The 8,587-nt window shown below is 32.3% G+C and overlaps 2 non-coding genes across 2 annotated transcripts; both read right to left on the reverse strand.

Annotated features, from left to right (window-relative positions):
* Nucleotides 1–1,041: 1,041 nt before the first annotated feature.
* Nucleotides 1,042–1,114, reverse strand: Trnav-aac. Its single transcript has one exon. It is a non-coding gene; the product is annotated as a tRNA-Val (tRNA).
* A 2,425-nt stretch (nt 1,115–3,539) lies between these two features.
* On the reverse strand, nt 3,540–3,612 carry Trnav-cac. The gene has a single exon. It is a non-coding gene; the product is annotated as a tRNA-Val (tRNA).
* Between the last annotated feature and the right edge of the window lie 4,975 nt (nt 3,613–8,587).

The following is an 8,587-nucleotide window of genomic DNA, read 5'->3' on the forward strand; positions in this document are numbered from 1 at the left end:
AGTATACAACAGTTTAATACATTTATTATTATAAAACTTATAACCAGTACTAGATGTTCTAATAACGATATGGAACACTTTAATAACAGTTATTGCTATTATTTCGTAAAGGGTATAAAAAACGTTGTATATTAGTTATACAATAATTTAATAAAGAATAAGGTTTATAGTCACTATACAACTGTGCTAGCAGTACGCGTTTTATATCCAATATTCACCTGTTTAACTATCACATACAGTATACAATGGTCTTATAAGGGCATATAGAATTCTAATAAAGAATAGAGCGCATTTCTTTCAGTGCAGCGAAATTAGTAGAATAAAGTTTTCCATGATACTTAGAGTTTTTTTCCTCACTTGAAAACGACCAAACCACTATAAAAAAATCAGAAAATCGAATTTTTTGTTTTTTTTAAAATTGTTCATTAAAGTTTTTTTTTGCATAAAAATGTTCCTTTTAATTTTTTTAAATAAGCTATTTCGATGGTAAATTCAATTCCCTAAATAATTTTTCCTACGAACTATAGCGAAATTTTACTTCGTTTTCGAGCTACAACTAAAAAACTGAAAGGGGTGCATTTTCACCCCTATCTCCAATTTCCACCCTTTGATTTAATAGCACTCCACGGTTTTTTTTCATCTAAAATAACCATTTGAACGACTCATGTAATAAAATATCTTGAACGTCATAGTTTATTTTAAAATCCTCTTCCAGTAGTAGCCTAATATTCAATGCGTTAAGCAAAGACTAGGACATAACTAGAATAGTGCATAATATCTCCTTATTGTTAAAAATGTTGTTACCACCGTCATAGCCGGTGAAAACTGGTTGGGAAAGGAAATATTCAATTTTCAAGGCAGAAAACGTTCATACTATATCTTAGTAACAGAGAGCGATGCGTTAACCTTTGGACAGGACTATTTTGTTGGCTTTTTGCCACATTTCTATCCTCTATAAAAATAAAAATAAATAAAAAAACTGTTCGACTTTACAACAACTACAATCATTCCCAGAGAAAAAAATCGCCCGCATAAAAAAATTGTTTCCGCCCGGGATCGAACCGGGGACCTTCCGCGTGTTAGGCGGATGTGATAACCACTACACCACGGAAACATGGAACAAAAATATATATTTTTTAATTTGCTCCAATTTTATTTACTTTCTCTGCGCACCGGTTGATAAAACTAGTTAATAATTGACATAATTTCGAATTTAAATAAGTTCGCTAACACTAAGCATCTAAAGACTGAAACCTCGTCCACCTTGAATTGTAAGCTGCCTGGAATCGATTCAATTTTGAACAGCAGTATATCTTCCCAGCATGTTAGTTTCTAGTATATAATATAATTCAAAATTTCTGCAATTAATTCACTGGTCATATACTTCATACAATGTTTCTAATTTTACTATCGATTAATTATCTGAAAATAAATTAAACCAATCGCTATAAGATTGTAGCCCATCGCAAATGCCTGACATTGTTCCATTAGGTACCATTTTTAATGTATTCCAATGAGACATCATTTACAAATCTTTCTAGATAATAGGTGCAACAAACGGGTAAAAATCGATTGCGAGTATTTATTGCATTATGGGTATAATACCAAATTTTATAGAAACTTAATGGGCAACTTACATATGTTTTTTTAATATCTGGAAATAAGCTATATCCATATAAAATCATGTAGTGAATGTATTAGAAATCTCTTAGAGGTTGTTAATTTAATAATTAATTACTAAAATATAGTGCGTGAAATAAATGTTTAAATGGGTGTTTGCTATCGCGCTAATTTGTGCCGTCATTTAGTGCGTTCGAAAATCGTGGAGATGAATGACAGGATCGGCGGTCGGTGTAAGAATAGAAAGTAATAATAGTCTAGAGACAGCATGTTCACTTTACTTCGAGGCTTCCTGCATGGGCTTTTCTTTAGATTAGGTTTAGTCTCATCTACATGGAAATTGCAGACTAGATGGCTGGCAGACGAGAAACAGGTTGTGTTCTAAGTCGCACTAGATGACCTCACAGTGGATTCTCGATCACGTGACTAAATTTAAATTTTTCACAATTTTAAACAATTGTTAATAATGGTTTTGTAGTATTAAAGAAATTAATTTTTTCCACTATTAGTTGCTGAGGGTTATAGACTAAAAGGTTTATGCAATTCTAAAATAAATTAAATTTTCATGCATTTGCCTATTGTAAATTTAATCACATTTATAATGTATATGAAACCAATTCTAGGGTAATTAATTATGAAAACAATAATTGCTGTGTCCGTTAATTATGTAGATTCTGCAATATGAAAATTTTATTTTGTGTTTTTTTTTATTTCAATTAATTTAGTTCGTCTAATGGATATATACATATATGTACCTGGGAATAAAAAAATGTATGTTAAAAATTTATACAATTATCAAAGTAGTTTTTGAGACAGCATACTAAAAAAAAAATATGCCTAGTCTGTTTCTAATAAACATAATTATCATTCATCATGAATGTGACTATTGTTATTTAACCTAGAAGCACTCATTATTGTGATTAACACTAGGGTTAACAATTTTATATAAGAAAAGAACATTATAGGGTACATCATTCTTCTCCTAATAAGGCTGCCCATCTTAAACCAATCAAAAAATAAATCCTTGGTAAAACCTTGAGATGGACAAGTCTCATGCAAAGTATAGCTTTATTTAAGAAACCACTGATTCTAATGATGTTATACAGGGTGATTCAAAAAACCGCTGACAGACTTATAGGGTAGATAATACATAAAAAATGAAGACGAAAAGTTTTAATAAACATAGGGTCGCAAATGCCTCCTTAACGAGATACAGGGTGTCAAATTTTTTGTAAAATAAAACATTGTCTGCAATAATTCCAAAATGCCTGAACATTTCTATTTCAAATTTGCTATGCGTAGTTAGCACCTTAAGACCAATGTTTGATGTACTGCTCAAAATTTTATGAGCAGCAGTGTCGTAGAGATGGGGTCAACGTGACCCTTTTTTAACAATATTTTCTACGCCACTGCTAATTTTGTCAACGGGCACTATTTTCGTGTAAAGTGTTCAATTGTCTATCGAATTGGTCTCTTGCAAAATTTGGATTAAAGCAACCATTTTTAAGAGAAACACCTTTGTAGAAAATTTGTAAATCCAATTTTATTTTCATTCATTTTAGTTTCGCATAGTAGGCTTGTGCTATTCAAAATAAAATTAAACATCGCCTGTCACTAATGTCAATGTGTACAAGTGAGTTAAGTTTTCATCTTATTGTTGGATACGTATAAGAACGGTGTTATTCGATATTGATTATTTTTACAACTAGTACAACTTGTAGTCGGAACTATTATGTGATAATTTACAACAATTGTATGAATTGTGACAATTTTTTTCGAGCGAGCTAAAAATATACCAGATCACATTTTGCCGATTTTTTATCTTTTACTGTTCGATATAGTACGGCTGACCGCAATTTTCAGCGTGTGGTTGCTTAATTGTATCCGAAGAGGAGAATCGAGTTAGATATTAAAAAAATTGTTTCCGCCCGGGATCGAACCGGGGACCTTCCGCGTGTGAGGCGGACGTGATAACCACTACACCACGGAAACTCTGAAGAACGAATTTAAGGTACACCTCAGCCCATATCGACTTTCTTTGCACCAATTTTACATTTTTATCAAGTCAATACAATATTACGGCACACTTATATACAGTAAGTTATTTGCAAAATTTCTGCTTTCGTTCATTTATTATAAAAATAAATTGCCTACTTCTATTAACATCATTAAGAAGGATCTACGAAAAACAAAAATTAGCTTAACTTAAAAAATATGGTTAAAGCTGAAAATTATAGAAATGTTAGTATACGAAGGTCATATAGAAAACTTTTCTTATCCCCTGTCTTCTTGTTGACTCCTTAGGGACTTTTTCTCCAGGTTTTTTCTCACATTATTTAAATGAAGTGCTTATCTAAACTACAAACACCATTTTTATTTTTATTTTATTCTTAAGCTGTACGATAAAAAGAATATTCTTTACATAAAGTAAATCCGGAGTTTGATGTCATTTGCGTTAAACTTGTTTTATCTTTTTACGCACACCATTTGCTGCTTTAAAATTATATTTTCTCGTAATTCCCTTTTTAATTTTTTATGTTGAGTAAAGTACGTATTAAAAATATTATGACAGCAGTGAAATGTTATTATTAGATATCTTTTTCCACATACAACGTCCATTTGAATGTATCTTTTTTAAATAACTATCAATGGTTTGGTAAGAGAATTGAAAAATCTAAACTTTAAATGACATTTGACATATCAGGACATCCATTTTTAATGAGAGATGACTAAAAATGAGTTTTTAAACGTTTCTCATTGTCAGAAGAATGCTGTAATAATTGGTGTAATTTTATGTTTATATTACAGTTTAAATATGATTTTACAAATTCGCTTTATATTTAGAATTTACTTACTATGAACACCGACGGCTGCTATTAAGTGTTTCTATACGCAACACCGTCAATCTTTGGTTTAATTCTCTATTATCCTATAATATTTTCGTTCTATGTCTGTTCTGTTGATTGCAACTTTTTCAAGTGTTAGTGACAATTTTTGAAATGTGCGATTTCCTGAAACAATGATGCAACGTAAACTTTTGCTTGAATCTGAGGAAAACTTCCAGTTTTGAAACAAGATAGTCTTATATAACCATATATATCCATCGGTTTGTAATTTAATTTCTCCATATCAGCATGGTTTTGTAAAGGGTAGATCAACTACCACAAACTTGGCTGTAATAACACAATATATTACAGGCAATAATAATAATAGGGGACAAGTGGATGTGATTTATGCGGATTTCTCAAAGGCCTTTAACAAGATTGGCCACAAGACACTTCTCCGTAAATTGGCAAATTTTGGCTACTCAATTTTTTAAATCTTATTTGAATAAGAGAATTCAATTTGTTTATTACAATGGTTCTGAGTCGACTTATTATATTGCTACCTCAGGTGTTCCTCAGGGTTCCATACTTGGACCCCTTTTCTTTCTACTATATATTAACGATTTGAATGAGGTAATTAGCTCTGGTAGACTTTTTTACGCTGATAATTTAAAGTTATTTTTATTTTCTGTTATAAATAGCTTGGAGGATTGTTTGAATTTGCAGATTGATCGGGAACATACAAATTCTTGGTGCTTAGAAAATAGTTTGTATCACAATCCTTCTAAATGCAAAATTCTTAGTTTTTCGAGGAAACAGTCGATCTATGAACTTGTATATAGCATTGATAATAATAATCTATCCCGTTGTACCTCTTATTTAGATCTTGGAGTATTGTTTGATGCAAAATTAACATTTAATGACCATATTATTGAAAAGGCGAAAGAGGCATTGAGGTTCTATGATTTTATAGTTCGCATTGTAAGCAATTCTCAGATATTGGAGCTATCAAAACATTATATTTTGCTTATGTCCCTTCTAGACTTGAATATGGTGCGCTGGTATGGTATCCTTATTACAATTCTCAAGAGTGGCAAATTGAAAGAGTTCAAAAAAAGTTTTAAAAATATTTAGCTTACAAATTTGATGGGATTCATCCTGAAATGGATGTAAACTACGACATGTTAACAAGTAAATTTGGCGTTGAAACTCTAGATTCTGGTAGAATTCGCATGTCAGTCACTTTTTTGTCCATTTCATACTTTATTGAACATCATAAAGCGATGAATACTATGTTTTGTATGTCCTTTTCCGGATTAAATATGTAGTACTGTAATGCAAACACACTTCTATAGGTATATGATTGTCTGCTTATGTGTTTTATATTTTTTTCTCTTTTTTCTCATGTTCTTTATTTAGTTGTATTATTTTGTAAATTGCCCTGTAAATGGGAATCTGTTGGGCAATAAAGCATCATTATCATTATCATTATCATTATCATTATCATTATCATTATCATTATCATTATCATTATCATTATCATTATCATTATCATTATCATTATATTATCATTATCATTATCATTATCATTATCATTATCATTATCATTATCATTATCATTATCATTATCATTATTATTATTTTTAAAGCCAAAAATAATATTGCAGACTAATTCTACAGATATTGTTTCAGTACTGTAACTGTACATTCATATATGTGGATTTTCACAACATTTGAGCCCTAAAAATGTAGGGTGCGTTGTGGCAATATGGTGGAGTGAAGAACTATGGACGACCTGCTTCCTGAATTTCGACATCATTGTACATCAGGTATAATTTTTTGTTTCGTTTTTAATGGTGCTTAATTCATTACAGTAATTACCAAAAATATTTCGGCAAAGTCTGTAAACTAGTTATAAGGACTCGAAATATGAAATGATTACTTTTGTCGTGAAAAGCTCGTATTAAGGAAAATTTCAATAAATATTGCCGCGTTGTCATGAAATTCCAGCGCCACAATATCAAAAGTTTTTTGTGTCTACATGATGAAAGCACTAAATTGCAAAAGTCTTCACTTTGTTTTTCATTTACATGCACGTACGACTCAATTCCAGTGCTAAAGCTCGCCGCCAAATCCACCTATCACACAGTTCGTTCGGCAGCCAAACAAATACTCATATTTCGCAGCTGTCGCTTAAATTACTGATGACTTCGTATAACGGCGGGTTTAAAATTACAGCGTTTTGGTTGTTGTTGTTAGGAACTTTTCCATGGAACGGGAGACTCTGGAATAAGTAAATGGATCCGTGCCCTAAAGTTTGTTTATTTTTTTTTTTGTAACAAATTTCACTGTTGAAAATAGAGACAAATATTATTAACATATTTTAAACATTTTGCGTTTTTAAAAGCATGTTTCGAACACGTAAAATATATGTTTTGAAGACAGAAGTAAGCTTTCATTCAAGCATAACTTCGTAATACTTGTATTCCTTCCATTTAATTTCACAATTATTATTTTAATTTTTGATAATAGCAGAGCACCACAGAAAAGTAAATCGGAATGATATATTCCATAATTTTTTGTCTGAATCCGAATCTAAAGTCTCAGAAAATATGGATTAGATATACCTGAAATCCAAGACGTTTATGGTTACAGGACTATGAGGTTTCATGGTACACTGTAAACAAATCGGTTTGAGTGAAAGAAAAAAAGTTCGGAGTGAATACATTGAGTAAAATTATTGAGTACATTTTCACTCAAAATTGGGGATTTTGATCATTTTACTCATTTGTGATTATATTTAAACTAAATCTGAGTGCATTCACTCAAATATAGGTACTTCTTAAATAAATTCTTCACGTAAACTCGTGTTTGGTGCACTTGGTATCTAAATCAAAGTAAATGCCTTTATTACTGAGTGAGTTTAAATGTATATTAGTTTTGAGTAATTTGAATGGTGCCATGAAGATGGCACCACTTACATATTGCTTCTGTAATCTCGACCACAGTTGATAGGGGCCCATTAGATGCTCCAGAAAAGCGTGATCGCCAGGAGAACAGGCCTTAGCCGGCGGCGGCGGGTCTCAGCTGGAGGGTCTCGGCCAGGACAGGCGGAGGCCCCGTGAAGTGAATTAATTTCAACACTGTATATCCTAATTTATCATTTATGAGTCATTTATTTTTGCATTCAATATTTAGTTAATTAAAAACCAAGTCTGAGTAAAAAATGACTCAATAACAGTTAATGTTAAATCATATTAGAGAAAAAGCCAACTCTAAATTGGTTTTATATACTTGAGTGAAATTTTTTTATAGTGTATGGGGTTTATACGCCTATGGGGTTATGATGCTAGGAGATCATGAATTTCAATGTTCTTTTCAACCGCTGACTACTAAAGTAAATTTCTAAACTGGTGTTAGGGTCAAAACATGCCCAATCCGGGAATTCTGTCTTTAGACGCGGATTCAACGGGTGAAAACACTATAAGACACTGGTACGAAACGGCAGTACCTATATTTATGAAAAATGTACATATTCAGAGAGGTACATCAAACACTTAACCTCAGTGCACTATGTGAGCCGAGGGCCGATTGCTTCACGACATTGTGGACCTCATCATCGGTAGAAAACATTTTGCCACCCAGAAACACCTTCAAAAAAGAAAAAAAAATGAAAATCAGAAGCTACCAGGTCAGGGCTGTGAGCGGGATGGTTGATGTTGTTCCAACCGAACGAACCCAAGAATTGCTTTGTGGCGTTGACTTTGCGGGAACGTGCATTCTCATGCAACAAGCATACTCCGTTCGTTAACATTCATGCAGAAGAGATCTGGAGATTTGTGGAAAGTCAGTCTACGATCGCCACGAAGCATTTCTTTGACCTTGTTCACCATTTCATCAGTCATGTCGCGAGTGAGAGACGCTCACTTATTTGTTTATCATGAATATTCCTTCTGTTAGTTTTATATTCGCGACACTACTTGTACATATTAGTACGATTCGTCACATCATCCCCATAAACAATTTTAATTTCGTTAAAGTTCTGGATTGGCGCCTTACCCTTTGCAAGAAGAAAACGGATTACTTTCCCCACCTTGCAGCCGGCGTGATTCGGAATAGTGGCACTCATTTCAACACTCCAT

This window comes from Anoplophora glabripennis, unplaced genomic scaffold (assembly GCF_000390285.2).
Source record: "Anoplophora glabripennis isolate ALB-LARVAE unplaced genomic scaffold, Agla_2.0 scaffold397, whole genome shotgun sequence".
Lineage (NCBI taxonomy): Eukaryota > Metazoa > Arthropoda > Insecta > Coleoptera > Cerambycidae > Anoplophora > Anoplophora glabripennis.